We start from the raw sequence: 13,335 nt of genomic DNA, 5'->3' as shown, positions 1-13,335 counted from the left end.
ACTAGCCCAGAGAGCTTTATGGAAAGCCCTAAAAATATTCACTTTGAGGCCCAATTTAGGCACTAGGAAGATTCTATCCTTCTAGAGATTCATTTCATTCAAAACTTTGTTCATTTCATCTTACAAAGAACCATCCAAGATACTTAGTGACAATTTTACCTTTTTCCATACTCCACAAGTGTTTTCTCTTTCAAATTAGTAGAATTTCCCATCATGGAATTCAAATGTGGCCTTCTTGATAAAGCATCAACTAGCATTACCCATTTCTGCTACCCATGATAGAGATATTTTTTATTAAGAAGATATTTGAGGTTATTATGATAAATTTTTAAAATGAACTTACCACTAATCAAGTATTGCCTGAACTTTTCCAAAACATGCATTATGGCAAGCATCCACTTATCATAAATTGAATAACTTTTTTCATTTCTCTTTATTTTCTGCGTTTGAAGGCAGTAGACTTCTCATTTTGCTTTAGGAAAGCACCCATTCCCTCTCCGAATGCATCACACTCAAGTGTGAAGGGCTTGGAGAAGTCAAGAATGGCCAAAATAGGACATCTTAATGCTTGTTTTGAACTGATCAAAACATTTCTGCTGCACACTTGTTTTGGTAAGATTAGTAAGTGGGGCAGCCAAGTATGAAAATTTCTGGACAAATCTCCTATAGAAATCACAGGAAACAAATAAATCTTCATTTGAGGGATATTTGTAGGTAGAGGCCAGTGTAAAATTGCTTTGAACTCTTCTTGGTCAACACATACACCCTTTGAGCTGATCAAATGACCTGGGCATAAGAGTTTGGTCATTCCTTCTTGCACTTGGATTCCTCAGCCGACAAAGATTTAGCCTCAAGGAATACTCAAAATCTCATCCAAATGCCTCATGTTCTCTTTCCGAGTTTACTGTCAATTTGGATATCATCAAAAAATATTAAGACTAATTTCTGAGATTCCTACAAGATTGAAATGTTGCAAAAGCATTTGTTAGACCAAAAGACATAAGAAAAATCTCTCAATGCCCAAAATGGAATTCGAATGAAGTCTTCTTAATCTCCTTCTCAAAAACTTTTATCTGATGATAACCAAATCTCAAATCTGTCTTTGAGAAGTAGACAGCTCATCGGTGAACTTATCTATTCTGGGTGCCTATTCGAGTTTATGAAAATAGATGGCATGTGTAAATTTGTTAAGAAAGAGAGGGTCTTGTTTCAGGTATTGTTTCTTGGATGGAAATCATGAAATGTGACAATTTGATGTCAGCTTAACACAAAGAAGAAAAAAGGATCCCAAGTGCAACAATATTCTTGTCAACTTACCGATGAGTAGCTCCAGTGGTAGATCTCAAAGTCAATTATGGACTAAATAGCATCAAAGTTCTTAGCATATTTTCCCATGTAGCATAGTATTGTGAATGCAACCTTATCTTAAAGAAAACTAATAGTAATATGATGAATTTAAAAAATAAAAAACTGATAACATCATTGCTATTGTGGGGGTAAAATTTTAAATGACATTTCCTAACTCCACAATAATGAATAGAAGTTAAGACATAAAAGAAAAATGTTAAAGAAAAACTACCAGGATATTTGTATAGCAATTGCCTCTACAGAGTTGATGCTTTTTTTCGTATCAAGTTTGAGAATGTGACCTCAATGCTCACTTAAAAGCCTAAAATAATTCAGCATCAAGAAAGCTCAACTATATTTTGTTCTATCCCAATTTGTTGTTACTTGGACGATGCGAAATTATAATTCTGATTATTTAGATGTATAGGTTATAATATGAAAGTCAGAACTGATTCTATTTCACAAACTCATTCTGTACTAACTTCCTTGAATAATTTTAATTTATTGCACAAAAATTAAAATCATAAATTTACATGATTGTGTGAGTTACATTTTTCATTTCTGTATAATTTAGATAAAACTGTAACCTAGATGTGCCGTAATAAATTTGAGAGATTTTATTGCATTCTTCTGTATGAAGATCAAATGTGTCTTTTTTGACAGTTGCAGTTTATGAAAATTTGGCCACAACTCAAGTTGCAATGATATTTGTTCACTGTAAATATTTTCCTTGTGTTATAGGTGTAAGTTGTTTCTGAGGTGCTTGCAATGAAATATGTGACAATTTATTATGACATTGCAATTTGTTGCTTTGCCTCTTTATAATAGTTGTGTTACAGTATATGATATTTTTCTAATTACTTTGTTGCTTTGTCTATAGTTCAGCGTATTTTGCAAGTAATATAAACACACTGGATGAGGCTGAGGAATCAATGCTGTCACTATATTGTGAGAGGGCACAAATAAAAGAGGGGCAAACTATTTTGGACATTGGATGTGGCTGGGGCTCTCTTACTCTCTATATAGCCAAAAAGTATCCAAATAGCCATGTCACTGGCATTTGCAATTCTACCACACAAAAGGAGTATATAATAGAGAAATCTAGGTATGTAACATATTAACATCCATCATATGTAATGTGACTATTTATAGATTCAATAATGTTCTCTATTTACAAAGGATCTATAGATGCTCCTTCAAGCATCATGCATGTGCTTTCAATGCAAAAACGATTTTTTAAATATTTGTACTAATATCATATTAATGACTTTGAATGGGATAAGAAATTGACTTTTTCAGAACACAATGTTAGGCTTGAAATTATTGACAATGGGATAGGATTTGAAAATAATATTTTTGAATTGTGGAATATGCCAACCAAGAACATATGGTATTCTTAAGAAATTTTGGAAAGAAAATGTCACAAATCCTCAAATTAAGTGAAATGTTGCACATCACAATGTCACCTAAATATTGTTAGGAATAAGGTGTCTCAACCTTGTATAATTCCTATTCTTATTATTATTTGTTTTGTAAATGTATTTTTTGCAAATAATATGTAAATGTGAGTGTACATGTCTAGTTGGCATGTTGATCACTTACATTTGTCGGCATCTTGAAGTGTGTGAAGGAGATCATGGCTGAAAAGGTTATGACGGATTCCTATAATGCGTAAGAGCTATTTAAGGAACGAGCTATGACAGGTGTAAGAGCATCTTATGACATGGGGCCTTTTTGGGCACCCAAGAATGAGTGGTTGGTGTGTGTAAGAGAATATGCCAAAAATAGGTTGGTATGACGGATTCCCTTACACTTCTCTTGTGACCGCTATTTTTGGCGGATTCTATGACAAGCTGTCATTGCCTATTCAAGGGATGGATGCCCTTTTCTTGGTATTGCATTTACATGTGGCATTGTGCATGGTTCTTGGTGGTTGAGCCATGAAAAATGCCCAACTCCTTTGTGGGCATTTTGTTGGGTCTTAAGATGTTCATAAAAGTAGTATTGCATGTTGAAAATAAAAGAGGAGAGTGTGCAGGTACTGAGGTGCTGCTGAAGTCTTCTATTGTTGCTGTTAAACTTGCATTGCAAGTGTATTGTAACCTTGTGTTGAAGATAATACATTGTGCAGGTTTTGAAGGGGTGGGGTTGTTTTACCGAAAGGTTTTTCCCCATCGGCAAATCTTTGTGTTATGTGTTTCTTTCTCTATCTATTTTCTGTATGCATGGTTGGCTGCAATATTGTTGTTTATATGATATCAAATTTGCAAGTGTAAAAATTTTAAAAGGATTTGCACCATACTTTCCTTAAGAGATTAGCGTAGGAAGCTGTTTCTGCACCTGAGTTTCCTTACAAGTGGTATCAGAGCTTGATCAACTTTTGATCCTAGTTGTTGGGTAGGGTTTTTTGAGCTAATCTCAAGTTGAGTGGGAGTCTTGTGTAGAGCATCCTAAATCTTATTTGCAGATTGAGATGGCGAGTTCATCATATGGAAGAATGGAGGTGGAGAAATTTAATGGCACTAATTTCGAGTTGTAGAAACTCAAGATGGAAGACATGTTGGAAGATCGTGACCTATGGGAAGCGACTTCAAGCGCTACAAGACCAGCAACTATAGCTCAAGCAGATTGGGATATCAAAGACCATAAAGCTAAGGGTCTCATAAGACTCTGTTTAACCGATGCAGTTCTTTTGAATGTTCTAGATGAGAAAACCGCATATAGTTTGTGGACACGACTTGGGTTTGTGTATCAGGCCAAATCTTTGGTGAACAAGTTGTTCCTGAGGAAGAAGTTGTACTCTCTACGAATGGAGGAAGGTGGATCCTTAACGGATCATTTAAATGCATTTAATCTGTTGGCTGCACAGTTGACATCAGTTGGTGTCAAGTTAGAGGAGGACGATCATTGCTACACACTTTTGTGTTCTTTACTGGATTCATGGGACCATCTTGTGATGGCTCTCGGAAGCACGATAGTCACTTTCAAAATGGATGATGTGGTGTCTTCGCTGCTATCAGAGGAGATGCGGAGAAAGGCTTCCATTTCGGAAAAAGATGCCCTTGCTATTCGTGGGAGATCCACGGAAAGAGGGAAGAAAAATGACAATAAGTCTGAAAATAAGGGTAGATCCAAATCTCGTGGGAAGTTAAAGACTTCCAATAAGTCCAAGGCAAAATGTTGGAACTGTGATAAACCTGGGCACTTCCGTAAAGATTGCAAAGAGTCGAAGAAGAAGAAGAAAGGTTCAGATTCAGCATTAGAAAGATCTCAAGAAGATGGCGATGCATTCATCGTAGCTTTGGCAGCCCATGCATCTGATGATGTGTGGTTGGTTGACTCGGGTGCATCTTTTCACATGACATCTCATCGAAACTGGTTCTCAAAATATGAAGAGTTCGATGGTGGAAAGGTGTACTTGGGTGATGATTCTCACTTAAAGATAGTTGGATGCAGAAGGGTCACTATCAAATTTCCTGATGGACGAGTAAAGGGAATCAATGGAGTTATGCACATTCCAGGTTTGGCACGAAACCTATTATTTGTAAGTATGTTGAATGATGTAGGTGTGCAAGTTGTTTTTTCAAAAGAAGGATGCAAGATGATGAGAGGATCAATAGTGCTTGCAAGGGGTACTAGGAGAGGTACCTTATTTCAGCTAGATGCATATATTCCTCTATGTAATAGTTCTTCATCCTCACCATCTGAACGAGTAGTGAAGAATTCTGTGGTTATTGGTTCTGATGGCAATGCAAACACTTTGTAAGGTAAGCTTCCTGTAGAAAAGACAATGCTGTGGCATATGAGATTTGGTCACATTGGTGAAAAGGGTCTCAGAACCCTGAAAAATAAAAATCTCGTTGAGGGGTTAAACGATTGCAATCTCGAGTTCGACTGCTGTGAACATTGTGTCTATGGTAAACAAAATCGTGTTCAATTTTACTCTAGTTCTCACAAATCTTTTGATGTTTTGGATCTTATTCATTCTGATGTATTTGGTCCTGTAAAAGTTCCTTCAATCTCCAAGTCTGTATTTTTTGTATCTTTCATAGATGATTACAGTAGAAGGACATGGATTTATTTTCTTAAAAGTAAGACACAAGTCTTTAGTCGATTCAAGGAATTTAAAGCCCTTGTAGAGAATCAGACTAGTAAGAAGATTAAGTGTGTGAGAACTGACAATGGTGGTGAGTTTTGCTCAGCAGAGTTTGAACAGTTCTGTAAAGAATGAGGCATCGAGAGGCAGAAGACAACTCCTTATACCCCACAGCAAAATGGAGTTGCAGAAAGAATGAACAGGACACTGATGGAGAAGGCTAGGAATATGCTTAGTGGAGCTGGCTTAGAACAAAAGTTTTGGGCCGAAGCTGTGGCCACTGCTTGCTATCTAGTTAATAGATCTCCTACATTAGCCCTTGTTGGTAAGACACCCATGGAGGTGTGGTCTAGTAAGAAGCCTTCAATTAGACATCTTCGTGTTTTTGGTTGTGAAGCTTATGCACATGTTCCAAAGGAGAAAAGATCTAAGTTGGAAAACAAAGCTGTTAAATGTATTTTCATTGGGTACAGTGCTGGTGTGAAAGGATACAAGCTTTGGGATCTTGTGACTAGTAAGGTGTTGTATAGTAGAAATGTTATTTTTAGAGAGCTAACATCTTCTCCTATTGTGCTACAACCAGATGAAAAAGAAAAAAAGGAAGATATTGTTCAGTTTCCTCCTACCCCTGAGAAGACTGAACAGAAAGACCATGTTGGGTCTAATGATGAGGAGAGCTCTAGTAGCTCTGATAGTTCAGAAGAAGAAGAGGAAGAACAACCTCAACCTTAGCCTTTGAGGAGATCCACGAGAAAAAGAAAGCAACCAGAAAGGTTTGGTTATTCTATGTTAGATTCCAGTTGTGCTTTTGCTTTAATTACTAACACTGATGAGCCTAGATCTGTGAAAGAGGCTTTGGGCATAGAAGATGCAGGTTCCTGGATTGAGGCTATGGATGATGAGATGGCTTCATTAGAGAAAAACAAAACTTGGGACCTTGTACCTTTGCCTAAAGGGAGAAAATCTGTTGGCTGTAAATGGGTGTTCAAGAAGAAATTCTGTACAGATGGCAGTGTTGAAAGGTACAAAGCCAAATTGGTTGCGAAGGGGTATTCACAGGTAGAGGGAATAGATTATGGTGAAATATTCTCTCTTGTTGCAAAGATGACATCCATTAGATTTCTGTTATCTCTTGCAGCATCATATGATTTAGAGATAGAACAGATGGATGTGAAGACAACTTTCCTTCATGGTGATTTGGAGGAAGAAATTTATATGTCACAGCTTGAGCACTACATTGTTAAAGGTAAAGAATCTTGGGTTTGCAGGTTAAAAAAGTCTTTATATGGTTTGAAGCAATCTCCTAGGATGTGGTACCTTAAGTTTGATGCCTTTGTGTTGTCAATTGGATTTGTAAGATCGAAATCAGATCATTGTATTTATTTTAGAGTTCAAGATGATCACCTTCTTATTGTTGCATTATATGTTGATGATATGTTGCTATTTGGGAAGGGTAAGGGTATGATTTATGTTTTTAAATCTCAGTTGTCAGCACAATTTGAGATGAAAGATCTTGGGGCAGCAAGGTACATCTTGGGTATGGAAATCAGTAGAGATAGGTCTAACAGAAAACTTTGGTTGAGTCAGAGTAAGTATGTGAAGTCTGTGTTGGACAGGTTCAGCATGGCAGATTGTAGACCTTTGTGTGTTCCTGTTTCTGTGGGAACAAAGTTATCTGTAGAAGATTGTCCAAAATCTCCTAGTGAGAAGGAGGACATGAGTAGAGTACCTTATGCTAGTGCAGTTGGTAGTCTTATGTATGCTATGGTCTGTACTAGACCAGACATTGCCCAAGCAGTGGGAGTTTTGAGCCGGTTTATGGCTAATCTTGGATGGGTACATTGGGATGCAGTTAAGTGAGTATTTAGATATTTGAGGGGTACATCAGATTACTCCATATGTTATCATGGTAACTCTTCTGGAGCTCCACATTCAGTTTGTATTCGTGGATTTGTGGATTCAGATTGGTCAGGTGATATTGACAGCAGGAGATCCACCAGTGGTTATGTGTTCACTATGTTTGGTGGTGCCATCAGTAGGATGAGTAAGCGACAACCTGTGGTTGCTTTGTCCACTACAGAAGCTGAGTACATGGCTGCTACTCATGCTTGTAAAGAAGCCATTTGGCTTAGGAGACTGTGTTCTGATATTGGTGTTGATGCAGGAAAGATTACTATTTCATGTGACAGTTAGAGTGCTATTTGCCTTGCAAAGAATCCAACTTTTCATGCCAGAACAAAGCACATTGATGTGCAGTTTCACTTTGTGAGAGATATGGTGGAAGATGAAAAGGTAAATTTGGAGAAGGTGGATACTACAAAGAATGTTGCAGATGCATTGACAAAACCAGTGGGCACAGAGAAGTTCAGATGGTGTTCAGAGTCTATGGGTCTTCTGGCCCATAGCGGTTAATCCCTGTTATGTTCCTATTACTCTTACAAGGTGTTCGACAAGTGGGAGAATGTTAGGAATAAGGTGTCTCAACCTTGTATAATTCCTATTCTTATTATTATTTGTTTTGTAAATGTATTTTTTTGCAAATAATATGTAAATGTGAGTGTACATGTCTAGTTGGCATGTTGATCACTTACATGTGTCAGCATCTTGAAGTGTGTGAAGGAGATCATGGCTTAAAAGGTTATGACGGATTCCTATGACGCGTAAGAGCTATTTAAGGAATGAGCTATGACAGGTGTAAGAGCATCTTATGACATGGGGCAAATTTTTGGGCACCCAAGAATGAGTGGTTGGTGTGTGTAAGAGAATATGCCAAAAATAGGTTGGTATGACGGATTCCCTTACACTTCTCTTGTGACTGCTATTTTTGGTAGATTCTATGACAAGCTGTCATTGCCTATTGAAGGGATGGACGCCCTTTTCTTGGTATTGCATGTACATGTGGCATTGTGCATGGTTCTTGGTGGTTGAGCCATGAAAAACGCCCAACTCCTTTTTGGGCATTTTGTTGGGTCCTAAGATGTTCATAAAAGTAGTATTGCATGTTGAAAATAAAAGAGGAGAGTGTGCAGGTACTGAGGTGCTGCTGAAGTCTTCTATTGTTGCTATTAAACTTGCATTGCAAGTGTATTGTAACCTTGTGTTGAAGATAATACATTGTGCAGGTTTTGAAGGGGTGGGGTTGTTTTACCTAAAGGTTTTTCCCCATCGGCAAATCTTTGTGTTATGTGTTTCTTTCTCTATCTATTTTCTGTATGCATGGTTGGCTGCAATATTGTTGTTTATATGATATCAAATTTGCAAGTGTAAAAATTTTAAAAGGATTTGCACCATACTTTCCTTAAGAGATTAGTGTAGGAAGCTGTTTCCGCACCTGAGTTTCCTTACAAATATCACTTTGCTTATCATTTATCATCAAACCTTTTTACACCAATTTATTATCTTGTCTCATAGTAAGATTTCACTTCTGGCTTCTAGACTAGCATGATTTGAAAGTTAACTTTTTTTTTTGAAATATAGGAAATGTAACATATGAAATAAAGTTCAATTTGTGTTTTTGTATAAGTTAGGATGATATATAAGAAATGAAGTCCAATTTTGTATTTTTGTATTAAGTATATTCTAGTGTCATGTACAAATCCATTATGAATTCTACTTAAATGTGATTCACATGTGTTATAATGGTCAAATTAATAGGTGTTGACCAGTTCCTTTTGTTGTTGAAGTTGTTACTATGTGATCTCCATGTCATAAAATCATAAATCTCAAGTCAAATCTGTTACGTCTTTGGGGATTTCTCTAGGGATTCACTACAATGTAAGCATCAAACACCAATTAGGTTACCATCTCATTCCATATATTTAGAGGGGTTCTCACAAGAAAGGATTAATCTTAGGAATATTAACCATTTGTTTAACATTTGTAGTTGATTGTATCCCAAGACAATTCCATCTAAATTATGCAAATATTTCTTTACTGTATTCCGATTGTAATATACTTCAAATATTCATATCTATTTTGTCAAATGTAGACTGTCAAAAATTTTAGGAGCTTTTATCAAATAACAACATGGACATATCATGTACAGTAAAATAATTGTCAGCTTAAACCACTTTTGAATCCCTTTACTGTATATGTTTGAATATCCCTAAAGCTACCTTGCTGACCTTTCATATTAATCTTTCATCGAGGTTTCAGAACATATTTTCTACCTAGTGAAATATTAAAACATCTGTTTTTGAAGCTCCAAATTACTTCTTGATTTCTTCCATTCTTGCGCAATTAATCTCTTTCGCTTTTCTAAAGACATGATTTAATTGGTTAGTTTGGTTGCATGTCCAGTGAATTAGGGATGTCCAATATTGCTATATACGCTGGAGACATTACCAATTTTGAGATGGATAGCACTTTTGATCGCATAATATCTATTGAAATGTTTGAGGTACATGAATTGATTTTCTCAGGAAATATATGTTGTTTTATTTTGAAGTAAATGTCTTTCTAGATATTTGTTTATTTATGCTATTGTATGGCAGCATATGAAAAACTATGGGAAACTCCTTGAAAAGATATCACTTTGGATGAGTCAAGAAAGTCTTCTTTTCATTCATCACTTTTGCCACAAAGTATTTACATACCACTTTGAGGTATGATTCTTTTAATTTACAAATAAAACTTCAAATGGAGTATTCTTGAACTTTTAAGAATGTAAGCCTGTTGAGATAGAAAAGAATTATGATAATTATTATTTCTACAAATAGCTCTATAGCCAATTTCTTCTTTGTTCAAATGAAGTCCTTTTTTCTTGTTATTATTCTGTATTTCATGTACATTTTGATATATTGCTTTCCCCTATCTCTCTAGTTATCGTTAATATTCTGTTGTTGATGTTTTATAAATTATTGACCTCCTCTAGTTGGAAGTTTTCCTTATTTCATATATTCTAGGTGACATATTTCCAACTAAAAGGACTTGAACAATGGTGAGGGCTTACATCTAAAGATCACAGTAGTAATCTATAACAGACCTCATATGTCAAGGACTTTCAGCTTAGGCTTTCATGTCCTGGGAGACACATTGCCAACTAAGATATCAGTCCAACATTTTAGCTAAAGGAATTTCAGTACCAGCAGCTAATAAAGACTAAAAATCATTTTTAGGAGTCATCACTGCGAGTATGTTTTCCTATTATTACAGCTAACTGTAGCATCAGGCATAATGTAAACTTCAATGAAATAAATTATAGGACACCGGGAAACTCTAAATCTATGTTTTCTATAAAAAAGAGGATTCATATATAACTGATGACATGTGAAAAGATTCTGTACCACTAATCTGTAGCTTCTAAGTGACAAGAATGGCCCGCAGAATTCTTGATGCTCCAAATACTTCTGTACATCATCTTTTCTTGTCAGCAACCGATTTCGGACTTGAACAGCTATATAGGGAAGGAACTTCAAGGAATTGATGGTGAAAATGGGAGAGATTGTTGGCTATCCAGTGTATTACTTGAACTATTGTTTGTAGGACAAGTTGGCCTTTTGATAGCCAGCAATTACTTAACCATTGCATATATCTATTTGTAATGAATGTTATTCTGTCAGAGTCTGAAGAATATGTCCATATCATATACCTACCATTAGAAAGACCTTGTGATTACATTTTTAAAATTCTAATAATTAACTTTTTTCTTGAAGAATTCATTCTTAATTTCACTCCAAATATCTCAAAAAGATTCAATTCCCAAGGTACAGTCACAAGGCTTCTCATTTGGTGTTGTATTGATCTATTCCTACCTATAAGAAATCTGGTTTATTTTTTGGAAGGAGCACGTGGTATTTCACAAGCCTGTTGCAAGTATTTTTGTATCCAACAGCTAAGAGGATGATAGTAGAGGAATTCTATATAAATTCGACAAACAATGTGTGACTGTAAGAGCCCTGCTGGCTCACTCAAGAACTATGCTGAAGAATTTTTTTTTGTTTTCTTGTTTTGGAGTTTTTACAATTTTTTAGTTTTGAAATATAAAGGCTTTTTTGTGATTTTTCAGATATATGAAATGCTTGGAAAGAAAAATACAATTACTGAAACTACTGTGAATGGCCAGTATAAAGATATCAATTGCAATTACTACAAGCAATATATAAGGAAATAATTTCTAAAGAAAACCTGGATGTAAATTGGCTTTGGAAATAACTTGCAGAAGGTACCAATTCCTATACTAATGCTCAAAAATTCTAATCACAGCCTCCAATGGATCTAACACTGCTACAGCAGAATGAACGCAGCCCTTAGTAGAAGAAGGCTGCTTCTAAACCTTTCATGCTATCCTCCTAGTTCAGATCGCACCAGAACAATTTCAAACACTGGTCCAAATGCATAACTTGCAGTACATGTAACGCCTCCCAAAGACAATATTAATGATGGAATTTTGCAGGAGAATGAGGTGTCCAAACTCAATGTTCTTCTTTCATAAAATTCGCACAGAATCAAATGTAGCTCCTCTACAAAACCCTTATCTTTTAGATTCCAAATTGCAGATCAGATGATAATTAAATTAGTATACATCAACACCAGTTTAATTGTTGATAAAATTGAGTAGTCATCACAATTCACTTGCAATGAACAAACTCAAAGTGCAATCACAATGGAGAAATCAGACTTTTCTCAACTCCAACAACGAAACTCTTGAAACATCTTTAAACTCAATAAAAATGGTAACATAAGAGATGATTAATTTTTGCATAAAGAAATCCTTTTTATAACTTTAAATGGAAGATGGCTTCATTCTCACACTAAACTCCCAAGAGCTTCACCAATACACTTTTCACTGAAGTGTCTTCAACTGCACACCATTAAATTAGAATAGAGATGCATAAATTATTTATCAAGTGAAACTTAATAAACAACCAAAAAATGTGTAATCCATAAACAAAACATCAATCAAACACTGATGAAGCTTGGACCTCATGCCACTATTACTACATTTCTATAAATAAAAACTTTGCATATTTGATTTACTACAAATAGCAAGTCACTCCACTGAGAGCCTCAAAACATAGTTTCAACTCATGAGGGTCGCGATGATTAACTGACATCACCAAACTACTCGAACCTGCTAAATTGGGGACATTATAGAGTCTCTTTGAAATGGCATGAGACTATGGTAGTTGTGCATGGGAATAGGACAAAAAACTGGGGCACGGTTGGCATCAAGTTTTCTTTCATATAGAACTTGGTAATAACTAGCGAAATGAATTTCAAAATATGGCTTCACTTGTTTTTTATTTGGTGAGGTTATAGATGTATGCTGAAAAATAAGTTTCTTTTTGTCTAAGTTTTGAGAGTGGTTGATATATCAATGATGCACATAAGTCATGCCATTGACTAGTTTCTCAATTTCCCAATAAAATGGAAGATTAAATCAGTTCCCAAAAATGTTTCGAGTCGAACATATTAATGAATCCATATATTTGTTGTTGCCTTATATTTAATCCTGCCATATATCTTCAAGGGGTTGAATTGCAATGACAATTATTGCCTTTGGTGAGATCCTTTCTCGTGTAGAAAATTTGAGTTCTATTGGGATGTTGTTATTTGTAGCTCCAGCGTATGTTCTTGAGATATAGCATATGGATGTCAAAACAACACTCATGCATGGAGACTTAAGGGAGGCAGTATACATGGAACAACTTGAAAGATTCAAGGTGAAAGGAAAAGAGAATTCGGTTTGTAAGATGAAAAGTTCTTTGTATGAATTAAGACAGTGCCACATATGTGGAACCATAAGTTTGTCTTTTGCTAGACGTGGTGTTGATCATTGTGTGTATTACAAGCAGGTAAATGGTAAAATTCTGATATTGTTTTATATGTTCATAATATGTCAACTATATTGTAGTATGTAATCACTTGATATTTTTAGAAGATGATTAAAA

The 13,335-nt window shown here is 35.6% G+C and overlaps 1 pseudogene across 1 annotated transcript in view; it reads left to right on the top strand.

Annotated features, from left to right (window-relative positions):
* The window catches only part of LOC149538524 ((S)-coclaurine N-methyltransferase-like), a 111,921-nt pseudogene that overhangs the window by 42,952 nt on the left and 55,634 nt on the right, over positions 1-13,335 (top strand). The window contains exons 3-5 of the transcript XR_016356073.1: positions 2,228-2,452; positions 9,743-9,842; positions 9,937-10,047. The product of XR_016356073.1 is annotated as a (S)-coclaurine N-methyltransferase-like (transcript). The remainder of the gene's footprint in view (positions 1-2,227; positions 2,453-9,742; positions 9,843-9,936; positions 10,048-13,335) is intronic.

This window comes from Cupressus sempervirens, chromosome 9 (assembly GCF_028749045.1).
Source record: "Cupressus sempervirens isolate cs-2001-9-10 chromosome 9, ASM2874904v1, whole genome shotgun sequence".
Taxonomy (NCBI): Eukaryota; Viridiplantae; Streptophyta; class Pinopsida; order Cupressales; family Cupressaceae; genus Cupressus; species Cupressus sempervirens.
The sequence above is the reverse complement of the archived record's forward strand: the minus strand, read 5'-3'. Positions and strand labels throughout refer to the sequence as shown.